The following is a 16907-nucleotide window of genomic DNA, read 5'->3' on the forward strand; positions in this document are numbered from 1 at the left end:
GGCCAGAGAGGTATATCTCACCAAGATGGATCATAAAACGGACAAAGAATAATCCACCTTGGTCATACAACCTCTCTCTTGTTGTTGGTCAAAGTGATGGCCGTCCATGCGACCCCGGAGATGGCCTAGCTCGCCAATAATCACGCAAGTAGCTAGTCCTCGAAGACAACCACTACATGCGTGTGGCCCAAACATATGTATGGAAAGGTGTGTTTTTGAGTAATAATGGAACAACTTTGATGTGGCAACGTGATTTCGAACTAGAAATCCCCACACTGAGTGAGGGTTAGGTTGACGATGCATATGTATGTTACACCACACTTCAAGCCAACGATGGGGATTCATACATGCATGTGTGCATAGTATATGCACTCAAACTTAAGGTCTGAATCTCACCATGACCTATACTACGATCACACGAACGAAAGGAAGAACACGCCATGGTAACCTATCTTGTTGTTGGTCAAGGTGATCATGGATGTGCACGCGGGCCCAAGAATATATAGGCTTGTCTCTGATAACCATGCGAGGGAGTGTACCATTCGAAGGCAACCACTACATGCATATGTATGGAGGTGATGTATGCATGCATGTTTGAATACACAACATTGATGTGGCGCATGCGTCAAAAATCGTACACTAGCTCCCCACACAGAGCGAGATTGGTTCATGATGTGTCATTGTAGTAGCTACTTCAACTCGATGGAAGGGATTCATGCGTACACATGCACGTGTGTGTGCTCAAACTGTATCATGCATGTCATCCCAGAGCAAAAATAATAATCCCCATCTAAGTCAAATTAACCTCTCTTCTTGTCAGGCAAAAAGTAGTGATGGACCAAGCGGGCCCATAGATGGAAAGCATCGATATCGCTGATAACCGCTTAAGTGGGTGCGAGAGGACAACCACCACCGCTTTGCATGTGGGCCAAACATATATATGTTGAATACCCAAAATGCACAACTTTGATGTGCCACATGCCTCAAAAATCGTAAACCATGCACCCACACAGAGCGAGGTTCATCAAGCGTACTACATATGATGGTCCCCTTCCCCCCTCTTCACCGCATACTATATGCTCTTGTCGTAATGCATGTACAACCCAAAAGAATCCTCATCGATGGTGAAATTAATTAACCTCTCCCGATGTAGGTCATAGTGATGCATGCATGCATCGATGATGGCCTTGTGGGCCCACAGATGGAAGCGTCACACGTGAGTGTCCTAGCTGGGATATGCATGTGGCCCTAAAAGGTGTTATGTGATGTTTGAATAGCCAATTTCACAAATTTGATGTGGCACGTGCCTCGGAAACCAAAAAGTCCCGACACTGAGTGAGGTGTACTTGTTCACGAATGCGTACGTATAGTATATATGCTAGTCCCCTCCCACCTCTTCGACACGTACTATATACCACCATAACACAAACAAAAAAGATTCTACCTTGCTGGTCAAATTAAACTCATTGCCGGTTGTTCGTCAAAGTGATGGATGACGACCTCACTGGCCCACAGAAAGCGTCACACGCGAGTATCGAGTGTCGTGTAGGACAACCATCGACTGCATGTGGCCAAAACATTTATGTATGAAACGGTTGTGTAATGTTTTAAATAACGATTTCACGACTCTGATGTGGCACCGGCCTACCTAACAAAATGGGCAACCCACATGGTGGCTCACAACTCATAGTGTACTGCAAGCCACCCGCACCCGCCACCCCCATATGCACACACCCACACACATACCGCGAATCCACCGCAACTACGATGCATGTTAAATTAATTATCCAGCAGTGAACATAAATGTTACCAAAGGAGGGACATTTTAATTTCAAAAAAATCACAGAGATCATTAAGACGTTTTAGTACATTGATTGATTAATTTTCTACAGGTATAATGTGCAAAACTCAAATTTGAGCTACATGCACACATGACAGTGCACCTAAATGGACTGCAAAAACACATGTGTCTCACTGGATGCATGTTTACTCCCCGTGCAACAAATTTCAAACATTGAGAATCTTGATTTTTAAATTCTAGTACATGCAAAACTTATTTGAAGTTCATGAAACTTATCGTGTTGTCATATGGACACCAATACAAAGTGGCATTATACTTATTTTTGTAAAATTTGAGACCACTTTGATGTAATCTTTATCTAATTACAGATATGAGATTATTAATAATTGGGAACCAATATCCCAAATGGGTTATTTGTTCGAACTATGAGCGTTAGACCAACAATGGATACGTGCCACGCTTCGGTTAAACAATAAATCGGCAACATTAATCATCCAAATGGAAAAACAATATACGTGCAACCGCGTGACCCGTGTGTCGTGCGAGCAGGCATGCGTTGATGGGATGCATGCGAGCAGTCCTCCGCGTAGGCAGACGGGGAGGCGTGCTCGCTGCGCAGTGTCATCGGGAGGCGTGCAATTAGCTGTGTGAGACTTTGGTAGGCATGCCAGCAGTCCGGTGCGCAGGCTCACCGGGAGGTGAGTTATCATTGCACCCTGATGTCGTCGAGCTTCCACAGCGGGAGGTGGAGTTCCACACTGACTTCGACGAACACTCTGGTGACGACTCCGACGACCACTCCGGCGATGACTCCGACGACCACTCTGGCAATGACACCGACGACGACGGACAACTGGTTAGTCATGTATACTCATTTATGTTTCAAATAGAACATAGGGTTTCTGTAGTTACTCCTGCCTCCCCCTTTTTGGAATAGAAATCCTATGGTTATGTTTTTTCCAATCCATGAAATCTAAGTAAGTTTCGTTAGATCCGTGTAGTGTATTGATTGTTTGAATGGTACAGGTGATAAGTGATTAGTTGTTTCATCTGTGCAAATGATTTCTGCTAGTAACCCGACTAGGGTTAGTGTTCGTGCTAATAATTCCTAGCCAGGTCTTGACAATTGATTTTGAATGACCTACATATGTTTGTGCCATTATTTTCTTCAAGATTGGTCCGTACATAGACGACTGTGCTTAAAAATCGAACCATAATCTTTGGATATGTATAAATAAATAGCCATAAATTCCTAATCCTACTTCACGACATGTAATCATTGATTTGATGCCAAATTTGTTTTACTATTTGTATAGGTGTTGTCTGACGTATGGACAACAAGGATGAAGATGGCCAGAGGAGGTACAAGAGGCAAATCCTGAGGGAGCTTTATGCGGGAATGCAAAACATACGTATTAGGACCTAGAACGGCGGCTATGGATGCCCATTTTGCAACTAGAAGCTTCATGATGCGTATCTAAGTGTTCTGGTGCATGCAAGAGGAGGAGCCATTGGCTCCTTCAAGTAGAAGTATTCTCGCAGGGTGGCGCACGACGCGTACGCCGAGTACCTGGAGAAGCTTCGGGATCGTGCCGGCCGCATATGAGATGAGATGTGGGATGGATCGAACTATGTACGCTTGAGTATGCTTAATGTGGTTGAACTATGTACTTATGGTTGAACTATGCTTATGTACAAGTATGCTTATCATCTATGTCCGAGTATGTTAAATATTTGTTCAAAATTTGGTAAAAATTACGAAGGGGGACCAATCAACTAGGACGGAGGTAGTAGGTAAATCACACATGGTTCCCAAAATTGGAACCGTGTGCAATGACTTTCATTTTGCTTGTTGCGTCAATCACACACGGTTCACTCTAGCAAACCGTCGCCCCCAAAATTCTTTGTGGGACATAAAACCCTCACGACCCAATTCAAAAAAGAAAAAAAAAATTAAAACCCTCACCATCCCCACGTCACAAAAACCCTCACCCCGCCCGCCACCCCCTTGGCCCCTCCGGTACGTTCCCTGTTCACACCTGCACAAGCTCCTCCCTGTCTATGCCATGGCACCACCTATCACGGCGGTAAACACTTAGATCGACGCCTGCCGCCGCCGCCAGTTTGCCGGCAAAGCCCACCGCAATTCGCCACTTCTGCTTGCCGCCGCCTATCTCCATCAACTTTCTCGACGCTTCTCATGGTCGACCCAGCTCCGCTCGGTTGGGGAATCTGCCATACTGAGGGTTCTTTCTTATGGACGACAAGGTAACTAATTTAACAGGATATTATCTCATCTCTTATCCCAGTTCATCTGCCTCCTTTAATCACCCGGCGGAAATCGCCGTGAATTCATTTTTATTTGAGCTGATTTGAGGATTTTCTTTCATTCATATAATGTACAGTGCACCGACACTTCAGGACTTTGCGACCTCTGCTAGAGATTCCATCTCACAGTACCAGATAATTTGAGGACGCGTGCGGTATGTTCAATCTCACCCTAAATTGGTTGGCATGGCCTACTTTCCTGAACATATTCTAAATATTGCTACATTTGGATAAAAGGTGCCACATGCACCATATACGTCAAGGGGATTTCCCCCCCTCTTCTTTCTATATTAGGAAAATTAATAATGTATTGTTTTTTCTATTACTCTCATATTTCCATGACATCATGTTTACCCTATCTGTTTAATTATAGATTTTTGTCCTTCGATTTCGACTGCTTTACAGTTCTTTCTATTTGGGCCCATATTTGCATGTTACCATATTTTGTTTAACAATCCTACCATTTTCTGCACAACATCCCTTACTATGCAACAGATTATGTAGTGCACAATTTTTCCCTTTACATAGATGAAGGCTCCACGGATGTCATACTGCACACAAACCATGGATTTACAACCATTGCTACTTTAAGACTTGATGAACGTGGTGACTCCTATTTTGGCACTGGCTTTTGGAAAGAAATTGCAAAGTTTTATGTACTGAAAGCTGGCACAAAAATTGCACTGCACATAAAAGGGCCTGGTCATGAAATATATGGTAACTTCCCCGACAAAATCATCCGTCCAGACTTTGTTGGAAGTAAGTTTTCTTTCCAACTATCTGCATGTTGACTTACCCAGCAATGTCAAATAAATTATGTAGTATTTAAGCAACCAATTGTTATTCCCTTTTATTACTATATTCCTACCTAATAACTTCTAGTTAGCAATACACTTTTATATTGCCCTCTTTTAACTAAATATTCCCTTTACTCCCATTTCTATCAGAAAGCGTCACCGACAAGGAGACTTCGGAGGTGGAGAACGGGGCTACCAACAAGCGAAGGCGGGGCGAGCTGGAACTGCAAGTGACTCCAGCAGGCCTAGACTTCATTAGCAGTCTCCCCGATGATATGTTGAGAGTCATCATCTCCCTCCTCCCAATCAAATATGGGGCACGGACAACCATCCTTTCCCGGTGTTGGAGCCCCCTATGGAACTCCAGCTATCGCAAAAACTTGGATGCCTTCTCCAAGAACCTCGGCAGTCACCTTGGCCCAACCAAAGGCCTTAGAATGGGCAAGTTCCGTTACAACGACAAGGATTGAGCCAAGCTTGACGACTGGTTCCGATCCTCCGCCCTAGATCAGCTCGAGGAGCTCACTTTTGATGATGGGCATATGCGGTCACAGCCAACATCCGCACTTCGCCTTGCGCCCACATTGTGCGTCACCAAGTTCAGTAACTGCCATTCTGCCCCCCTTACTGACGCGCCCGCTCTTAAGGGTTGCCAACACGACAAGAAAAAGGACGATCCGGGGTAGAAGCATGTCTACCACCAAAACAAAATGGGGCTGAAGGAAGGAATTCGGCGCGATACCTGAGCACCATTTTTGCAAACAATGTCGGCATCACTTGGCATCACTCTGATGGGACAGAAACAACGCCAATCACCAAAGAACAGGCAAGAAAAGAAAACTGGAGAAATGCATAGGCTGAGCTATAGTGGATCCGAGCCGATGCCAACTACACTCACCAGATAAATCATCAGCAACAAATACTAAGGCTATATGTATGCTGTGCAACAACAAATACAGCAACCAAATGTAATAAACAAGCCAAATTCTATACTACCGATTTCTACCGCTCGCGTTGACTAGGGCATCCTACAGCCAGACCTGCTCTGATACCAAGCCTGTGACACCCCAACTTAGAGAAACCAGAACGCCTCGTATTCTAGCCCGGAGATCGAGGAGAAGTCTTTGGAATACGACACTTCTTGACATAGAACAAATCAGCTCTTATTACAAGAATAATAATACAAGGGTATGATGTTACAAAGAAGCACATCAGCATGGCGGCACTATGCCTGTGATACTACACTTGCTCTATGCTAGCAGCGGAACAACGATGAAGGTGGTGAACTCCACTCCATAGGGACTTTGGCTGGGACACGATCTAGCTCGCATGCACGGCAACCATCGACAAGCAATCAAGCAATCATGGCATCACCTGGAATCTGGCATGACACGCCAGGTCAGTACATTGAATGTACTTGCAAGATCACAACAACCATAAACATCAAGGCAAGACAATAACATAGCATTTAACATGTTAATTAAATTAACAATTATATGATGAAACAACTACTAAACATGGTATGAAACTGCTATAACACTAATAAATCACCATTTTAGATCTCCATAACCATATCACTCTTGGCTAACCGGCCAAGCAATATACCATCTCGATCACCTCGTGATCCAAACCAACAGGTGATCATTCCGGCGATCACTACCACGACCAACACTTGGTCTCAAACAGTGATCTTTCCGGCGATTACTACCACGACCATCACTTGGTCTCCAACACCATCATCAACATCCTACCAATCTGTCCTGCTCAACATATTAACATATAAATATATCACCTATAAGTGGTGTGACCTGGTACGAACCCATGCCCATGACCGAGGACACGGCTATCGATAGCTTAAATAAACACACTCTGCAGAGGTAGCACACTTTACCCACACCACGGAACTCATGGCCTCGCACTCCCATTCGGGTGGACCAACGGCGTTCCGTCAAAACCGATCTACTCCCATGACACTCTCCCGGCCACTCCGACCCACTCCCAACTGGTCTAGTCCTGGGTGGCCCTGTGTCTACCAAAGACACAACGACCACCGCCGTGGCCAAAACGTCCCTCACGGGGACCGTCCCTCATGGGGACCGTGCACATAACAACAACAACACCACCACCACCACCACCAACAACAACAACAACAACGAGCACACAAGGTTATGTCTGCTTACCGGACGAGGGTACCGCAAGCCCATAACCTTCCCTCATTGGAGGCACCAGCGAGAGGCACGACAATAGACCGCATTAGGGCCTTCCCATAAAGGCAAATGTGGTTGCGCTGGAGAAAGCCCGGTTCGGTGGCACCTGACCAACTTAATGACGGAATTTATCCCCAAAAATATAATAGTAATGACAGATACTTCGATATCATCTATGTTCCTATAATCCAAGTGATAGCAATATCCAACAAATAATCCAAAGCTGAACACCGTCTCTCCAAAATACTCAGAGGATAGCCTAACACTACTATGATGATTCCAAAAATGATAAGGCTACTACTCAAATATCAAGAACTAACTATCCAACTATGATCCACATCAAGCATCAACTCCACCATCATAGGCCAAAACATAATATCAACTAGCATCATGATTAAACTAACACTAGCCAGTAATAATCCAAAGGCAACATGATATCCAAAGTAATACTCCAAGATAATACCATCATGAACATAATCATAATAGCCACTAAGAATCCAAAGGCAACATGATATTCAAAGTAATACTCCAAGATAATACCAGTTACCATCATAAAAATAATCACACTAGCCATTAAGAATCCAGAGGCACATGATATCCAAATAATCATCAAAGTATAAGTCCTAGAACTCCAAGCAATATCATGGCATCAAAACAATACTCCGAGACATGCCATGAACAAATCATACATAGCTAATGCAATATTTTAAACAAGTTCAAATAACTTAAACCATGCTACTGCATTGCAATCATGCAAATGGAGGGTGTGGCTTGCCTGGGGTGGAAGAAACCACTGGGAAGAAATATGAGAAGCTCGCGGAAAGAGTCACCGGAAAACGTTCTCTCTTGGAGGCGGCTGATTAAGCGTAAGGGCAAAATGGTCATTTTTAAAATGTCAAAACATAGTGAAAATGATCTGAACAGAATGGGCTCGACGAACCTGTTTGACGAGTTTTTGTGCATTTTTGCATAAAATAATTCTTTTGGTGAGTTTTAGGTGCAGATTTTATGTATAAATACTCCTTCACACATGCACACATCATTTAACCCATGCACATAGCAATGCTTCCTCATATGCATATATTATACATGTACGTATAGGGGTATCTACAGCCGGCCGGCATGCTCGCGTTTGTACGTACTAGCTAACATGCCCATGATGCATTGTTTGGTATGGATCTAACTTGTTTGTGCACATGAGAAAGTTTTGTGCAGCATATTTGGAAAATAAATGAGTCGTCGGTGGCTAGCTAGCTAAAGTTGGCAATACATACCTGCACGAGATTTCGTTTCCTTTTTTCATACAGACTTGTGCATCAAGAAGACCAGCAAAAAGGAAGCTTTGGTCATGTCCAACTACTGATAGCCACCTATAAATACAAGAAGACGGGCAAGAGCCAGGCACGCACACCCGAGGCCAAGACCAGAATCTACGCTGAGAAGATGGCGCACCCTGGCAGCATCATCGATGTGGAGAAGACGCGCCTCTAGCGGCAGCGTCTCGCCGACGGACATAGCCGGGAGACGCCGCAACCGACGCGCCTCTGACAGCAACAGTTTTTTTTGTTTCTTTGTCTTATTGTTTTATTAGGTTTTCACGTGGGAAGCACGCATGCATCAAGAGGAGCCCAGCAACAAACACTCGACAGGGAACCACCCGAGGATAGAACTCAAGCGTGCGGCAGCGGACGCGCCTGCGGCGGCGGCGGCCTGCAGGCATGCATCAGATGGAGGGAGACGCGCCCGCCAAGGAGGAGCGCTGCGGTGCCTTCACAGTCTTGGTGGATACACGGGCGGTGATAACCATGGAGCAATGCATCATGTTTCATGAGCTAGCATGCTCTCTTCTCTCTACGCACATCTTTTTTTTCATGTACCAGCTACAATCGAGAGAGTGGACGTCGCGTGGGGCAGAGATGCCCGCGGATGACTCGGCGGTCTGCTCGTACCCAGATGTAATGGAGGTGGCGGACGACACACCCAGGGGATGTCGCCACGGACGCTACGACACTCTTCTCATACCAGATACAATAGAGGTGGTGGACGACGCCGCCAGACCAGTAAACTACATTGACAACGCCAGGCCCATCGCCAATATCGTCAACCTGGTGCCGTGTAGGACCGTGGCGTGGAGCTCGTGAGGACGTGGCCGCCCTGACACGGAGGATGGCGACACGGAGCCCACCAGGACGACGCCCGTCGCCTTCGTCATCAAACATGCGCCATGTAGGATGGAGGTGTGGAGTTCCCGAGGATGCCGCCACCGTGCCACGGAGTATGGTCACACGGAGTCTGCCAAGACGATGCCAATATCAACATCATCAACCCGGTGCCGCAAGGATCATGATGGGGAGCTCGCAAGAAGGACGCCCGCCATCCACTTCGTCATGTTGGAGCTAGAGGACGGAGGCATGGCACCCGTCGAGGATGCCGCCGACGTTTACTTTTTCAAGCTGGGGCCCGGAGGCATGGAGCTCGTAGGGACTCCGCCGTGTGCCGTGGAGGAAGGCAAGACGGAGCTCGCTAGGATGACGCCTGTCTTTTTCTTCATCAAGCCGGTGCCACGGAGGACAAAGTTGTGGATGCTCGCAATGATGGCGCTGCCGTGTCGCGGTGGATAGCGGCGCGGAGCTCGCCAAGACGACACCAACGCCAATATAACCAAGCCGGTGACATGGAGAATGGAGGCGTGGAGCTCGCAAGGATGCTATTGCTGTGCCGCCTTGGATGGCGGCACGAAGCTCGCCAAGACAACGCACGTCGCCAACATCAACCCGGTACTGCGAAGGATTGTGGCGTGGAGCTCGCAAGGAGGAAACTACCAATGTCTACCTCGTCAAGATGGAGACCGCGACCCAGAGCCATGGAGATGACACACGCCCTCGGTGCTGCCCGCAACACGGAGCCCGCGAGGCGAGGAAGATGGCGCTACGCAATGACATGGCTTCACGAACCCTTACCAGTACATGGTGCTATTTGCGACATGAAGCCCATGGAGACGAGGCGTGATGGCGAGGAGGCGACTTGACTTCACCAACACTAACTCCCGATGGCCCCGTGAGGCGGTGCCCTTGTCTTGGAGGACCGCCGTAAACATGGCGTCCAGCCGAGACGAGGCGCCAACCACACTAGCATTGCCGATCCGAGCGAGCGTTGGTTTTTCACCGACGCCGGTCTCCATAAGAATACTCCCGCGAGGCGAACCCCTTGCATACCCGACGAAGCCGCTACATCATCAAGAACTTCGAGCAGAGCAGGACCCATGCAACTTCAATACCGACTACATCAACGCTGTCAAGACCGACGAGGCGCGACGGCGAGGGCGAACGTGGCCAGCACAAAGCCATGTTTTGAGCAGCACGTGTACCGATGAGGACACGGGCTTTGCCGCCTCCCACACCACACACACACCATCATCATCATGCATGGAGAACGTGAAGCAAAGACGACGAAGATGACCACACGGCTTAATCAGAGGTATCTCGCGGAGCAACCCGCGGGAGTAATCAACCGGGAGCCTTCTGAGGCCCCGGGAACCAAGAGACCGCAATCGCTACAGTCAGGCTGGCCGCACTAGTAGGCCACGGGGCGCATATGTAAAGGGATCTTGTATTTTTGTTTCTCCAATGAGAGATTATTAAAGTGCATGTTTCCCTATTTTTTTGTGTACTTAGTTCACTAGCACGCCCGCAACGTCTATTTTTCCCCTGGAGCATAGAGAGATAATAATGCAATAACCAATGTTATTTTTATTATTTCTCGTGTCAAACAGAACCGAAGAAGTGGGCTTTGGAATCACCTCATTTGGAGTTGTGGTTGAAAAGTTATAAAGTGTTTTCTGCCAAGACCTATCTGTGAAAAGTTTTCTGCAAACAAGCCCCTGACTGAGAAAACTGAAAACGTATTCGGGCAGAGTACGCTTTCTGCAAAAGGAAGCAAACTTTCAGCCGTAGTTCAATAGGAATGCGCTTTCTGACCAGGAAAACGAACTTCAAGCAGTACATTTCCACTTACCACGTCATCTAGGCCAGGTCAACGCATGGAGAGGCTGACGGGTGGGGTCGCGTGTGGAGGTGGGGCCCGTCTGGCCAGCTGGACGGGGTGGCTTCATCTTCCTCGCGCCTGCCTGCGAGGCAGGGAGGCCGCCGGCGTCGGGCGATGCTAGCAGGCGCCACAGAGGGCCTCCGGCGATGCTCCGCCTACCAACGAGATCAGCGCGGAGAGCTGCGTCAGCCTGAGCCAGTGGCGCATGCCGAAGAGGATGGGATCGGGCAGGGTTTGCGCGGTTGCAGACAGAGGCGTCGGGCGCCGGCGGGGCTCGAGGCCAGAAGCCACCGGAGGAGTAGGAGAAGGGCGGAGGGGCTTGGGTGGACTGCGGGAGTTGCTCTGGTGGAGGGAGGGAGTGGAGAGGGGCTCGGCTTCGAGGTAATTTAGGAGAAGACCCGAGGCGGCCATGGCGGCCATGGAGGTCGAGGAGGGGCTCTAGTGCTCGGGGAAGGGGCTCGAGGGAACTAGGGGAGAGGAGTGAGGTTGCTGGTGAAGAGAAACGCGCTCGGGGTGGGCTTATATAGCCACGGGGAGGAGGAGCCGTGCTGGCGTCGCTGCGGATGTGTGGCCGGTGCCGCGGACGCGTGTGCACGCGCATGAGCTTGCGGGTAGATGACGGGGGAGGCGCAGGGGAGAGCTCACGGGGAATATAAGGCCAAGGGAGTGCAGGGTGGAAGAAGACGGTGAGGAATCGAGCCAAAATGCCTTGAATGCTCGGTCGGCCACAATGCGCCCGTGGGCGTGCGGGGACGAGCACCGATGGAGAAGCGGACAGAGGGGGAGACAGCTCCAGGATGAAGGCGACGACGCGGGGAACCCGGTGGACAGTCCCGTGCTCGCTGAGACGCCGAGCAGAGGAGGGGCCCGAGCAAGAAGACGTTCTAGGCGCGGCCAGAGCATGCCAAAGCGGTGGTCACCGCGTGAGCTGGCGAGGAAAAGGTGCCAAGGGGTGGCAAACGTTGTCTAGTGGTAAGTCCTTCCTGGGTAGGTTATAACCGCGGTGGTAGCTCGGTTAAAAGTGATGCGGGTAAATGGTAAGAAAGCTCTGAAGTTTACTACATCAATCTGAACCATGATGCACTGACCAACAGATAAATGCTGAGGGCTAAGTAAGCTGTCTGGTGGTTTAGGATAGGAAGGACTCTAGTCCTGTGAAATTTGAGGTGATTTGGACCAATGGTTGATATAGTTGCTTTGCAACTGACCAAAATGGTCCAGAAACTTGAGCATGATGATGCACTCACATGAAGCATCAACTTGAGCTCAAATTTGGCAAGGCTTAATGATTTGGCCAGATAAAGGTGCTGTAAAAATTTCATACCAATTGGTTTTACCAAAATGGTACTTCCTTCACAGCTATTCCCTCTGTCCAGAATCTTGCAAACATTATAGCGAAATAATGGCTTTGAGAATTGATCCCCAAATTGGTGGAGAGAGGTTTTAAGGTCATGAGAATGCTCTGGAAAAATTTCAGGCAAAATGAAGCAATATAAAATATACTTGCTTCACAGCCTGAAAATATTGACAGACTCAAAGATTTGGTGTTGTGCTCACATAGATCAAGGGATGGAGCCGAAATTTGTAGGAGTAGAATAATATGAGCACATGAAGGAGTGTCCAAATTTCAACTCATTTGGATAACCCTAGATAGCACTTCCTTCACAAAGGCTTCCCTCAGACAGGAACTTTGAAAAATCACTGAGGAAGTTTGGCTAGGCAAATAAAGTTGAATTTTGGCACAGTTCAATTATTTTGATGATATATCATGCCCAAAAAGTTTGCGGTCAAATGGGAAAAGATAAATAGCACTTGCTTCACAATGTGCCATTTAGGATAGAATAGGAAATTAATTTATTAAGCATGATGGGAAATATGGCCAATGAAATATTTTGCCATATTTGAGGAAGATATGACCCAAATAATTTATAAGAATTATTTGGGGATTTTTGGATGGACAGAAATATAGGTTGCTTCACAACTAGGGCAGACATGGTTATTCCTTTAATAGAAAAAGGAATATTCCTGAGAAAAAGAAATTAGAGTTTGGTCAAGCAGTGGAGTGACATATTCTTGGAAAGGTTTTTAGGGTGATGAGCCACTTGGGAGAGGAAATTAACATGATTTCCCAGGTGACAAGGGCAAAGAACCACTCCAAAAAGAAAAACAGAGCAAAAACCAAATAATCAAAAAGAAAAAGAAAAGGGCCAAAATTCAGGCTGTTACAATAGTGAAGGTCTTGGCACTAGAATCTATCGGCCCCAACCTGGAGCAAGTTGTCAATTTCCTGCGATGCTTTCCGTGCCCGGAGAAGCTATATATCGAGATGATGTTCCTTTCCTGTTAAATGTTAACCATAAGGGAGTTCATGTTTTCTTAGGGAACTTTTCATCCACACCAACATCTTGTGAAGAAGGCTACATTTTTCTAGAATGTAATCAAATGCCCATGTTAATCATGCCAGATCGAAGATGGCATGTTAGTGCATTTTACAAATCCTACAAACCAAATAGGCATGTAGTAATGTTCAAAACTGCATGTAGGCACTAACACGTTTTCTTCCTTTGCAGATAAGATTAGGCCTAATGGTGGATAATGTGATCTGCATCTCTCAGAAATTACTTTGAACTCCTACCGAGGGACCTTACCAGAGATTATATTCCCCAGGTTCTTTGTTCTCAGAGCAAGGGTGCTGAAGGAAATGAGGTTTGCCCTACATTTATTTCGCTAAAATAAATGGTTTGTTGATCAGCGCCGGCGCCTATGGCAGAATGGAGTAGGCTCGAAAAATGCAGAATTTCATTTTGGAACTTCAGATGACATAGTAATTGGAAGTCATCCTGTCAACCCCATAGATGACTTCTCAGTGGCTGACCCCTTTGCAAAAATTGCGTGGTTTCAAAACCGGACTTAGAAGCGGTGATATTAGTTTGAACCTCTCTGATATCCATGTTCAGCGGATCAGCGAGAGCGTTTGTAGCTGATGAGCTGAATTTCATTTCTAATATCAGTTTGAACCTTGTAATCTTTGAATTTAAGCCATATAACTCTGGAATTTGAACCTTGTAACATTTTGAGCTTTTGTGGTACAATCGTTGAAATGGCATCGTATGAGACTCGTATATTGCTTACACTATTTTGACCTTAATATGCAATGGTCTTAGATTTTATTAAACATTCTTGAATCAGTTTACCTTGTCGATCTCATAGCACACGATCTGTATAGCTAACTCGACTGCGATCTTTGACATTATTGCACACAGTTTGTTTCTTCAACCGTGTGCACTATAGAGCGCAGAATTAATTATCACACTCGAGTGTCCATCATCACCCTTCTGTGTAACTTTGACATCATCACCCACGGGTAAACTTATGATCGAAGTCATTCGACACACTTCATTTTTACAAAGCTTTTTGCCAATAAACGCCCATGATTTGTCCCTCTTCTAGCCGACGCGTGACCAAACTAGCTGAGGCGAGAAGCTTGCACGGTAAACAATACGGTAGCGCGGGAACAGGCTCACCACGTGACGATACATTTGGCGCCTCTTCGAGCCCATGTTTGTGGTGCGGTGTTGTCGAGCGTGCACTGGAATCCTCCGCTATGAACGCCGTGACAATACGTGACGATTATAGGCTGGCCGGCCCCATTTTTTATAGCGGCCATTTAACCCTTGTGTCTCTTCAACCTTTTGATCGCGCCCCACCATTGCAAGAAGCACACCCACCACGAGAAAGTCTTAGAGGGTATCCTGCGCAGCTCCAATGGCGTTCCGAGTATCTGCCGACGACGAGAAGCAGTTAACCATGAGTGCTGTGGTGGACACCCACAGAAGGTTCATGGACCTCTTGGTGGTGTGCACCAATGACCCGGTCTGGGTGGAGCACACCATCCACATCATGGAGTTGTTGCTTGCCGCGGAGAAGTACAAGGTGCTTGGGTTCGACCTCGAATACACCCGTGCTCGTGCCGGGTGTCGTCCCAAGGTCGTCGTCACCCAGATGTGTGTGTGCCACCTTGTCCTCGTCTACCACTACTGCCTAGCCACAAGGCCTTGCGAGCGTTTAGCCAGGTTTGTTAACAGCCCCCACTACATGTTCGCTACGGTGAACATCACCAACGATGTAAAGGCGCTTCAGAATTCGGGCATCGCCTACCAGAATCTTGTTGACATCCAGGGCCAATACAAGATCTGGGGCGGCAAGGAGCATGAGACGGACTCACTGGTTCACCTCGCGGAGGCCATCATCAACCCCTAGTATAGAGACATGAAGGATTCGTGCAACAAGGACAAGCATGCCTGGCACTCGGCCTGGATGGAGAAACTCGACAAAGCTCACATCGTGTACGCGGCCAAGGAGGCGTACACGAGCTATGACATGTATAGGCGTTGATATGAGGAAGTGCCTCCTTCCCCAAAACGGCCAGGGATCCATCCGGAAGCAGAGCAATGGCAAGCGCCGTCGCAACAATAAGTAGATGATTAGATCCTCGTTTCTCCTACTTTAGTATGCATGTAATTGCTTACTTTGGTATGTGGAAATGTTATGTGTGTAGTCACTTGTGTAACTGTATTCTTAATTTGGTTATGCAATGTTGTCTTTTTAAGTATATACGTTGATGCTCTGTAGACAGAGCATAGATGTTGTGCAGACAAAGAAAATCACATCGCACACAAACTAAACAATGGAACCCGTCGGTGATGTTTTCATCAATCACTCACAATTGTATACCAGCAATCATTTGCTCACAACACACACGGCTTGTTAGCAGTAATTTTCTGTGTTCCTATCGGTCTTCGCACATGTTTTCGACTACATACCTGTTTGCCTCGTATCACACACATCTTGTTCATTTGAACCGTTTCTGCTCTCATATCTCAGAACAAGCAGTTCAACCGAGTGAACCGCATGCCGTATATCGCACACACCTTTAATCTGGCTGACCGTTTCTTTTGTGTTGCCTAATCATAGACAGTTCATCCGAGTGAACCATATGCTATACATCGAACACACCTTCATCTGGCTGCCCGTTTCTTTTGTTCCTCCTCATCGCAAACAGTTAATTGAGCTGAACTGTATGCCCTCCATCACACACGCAACTAAAATCTAGACCGTGTTTGATGCATCCTCCATCGCAAAGGTTTTGCACCTTTTTTACAGGTTTTTTACACCACTGTTTGCCATTATGGCATCGCACACAGTTTCATCGAGGGGTCTCTAATCATAGTATCGTGTTAGCCACAAAAAGATGCCATGAATAAGAATTAATTAGGTGAAACAAAGAGATAACTCCTATCAGTACCTGCTCAATGAGATAAGTGACATGGTTAAGACCACATTTCAGAACAATTGGCTTCTTGGCCTCAACAGTTTTCCCCTCAGCCTCTGCCATGGACCTTTTCAGAAGCCCTCTTAGCCGCCTTGTCGTTAGGGCTGTACTTGAGAGGCATCTTAAACAGGTTCATGGCCGCAACAAGCAATTCATATCAGAGATTTATAACTAAGTTGTGGTATAAACTAAACTGTTGTCATATCTAGAGGTATTCAACTTAAACCAGTCAACCACTTATTGGCTAATTTTCTTGCTGGCCCTTTCATTGCTGCACCTATGACTTAACCAACCATCTAAGCAAGGAAATTCATTATATAATTAGTCGGCGCCACTGAAATAACAACCAGTGGTTTAGCATGTCATTTATTTACCAAGGGAAACCACAATGGATTAAT

The 16907-nt window shown here is 46.8% G+C and overlaps 1 pseudogene; it reads right to left on the reverse strand.

Moving 5' to 3' along the window:
• The window catches only part of LOC119283498, a 22284-nt pseudogene extending 5639 nt beyond the window's left edge, over positions 1 to 16645 (reverse strand).
• Positions 16646 to 16907: the final 262 nt, after the last annotated feature.

Source organism: Triticum dicoccoides, chromosome 4A (assembly GCF_002162155.2).
Source record: "Triticum dicoccoides isolate Atlit2015 ecotype Zavitan chromosome 4A, WEW_v2.0, whole genome shotgun sequence".
In the NCBI taxonomy this organism is placed as follows: domain Eukaryota; kingdom Viridiplantae; phylum Streptophyta; class Magnoliopsida; order Poales; family Poaceae; genus Triticum; species Triticum dicoccoides.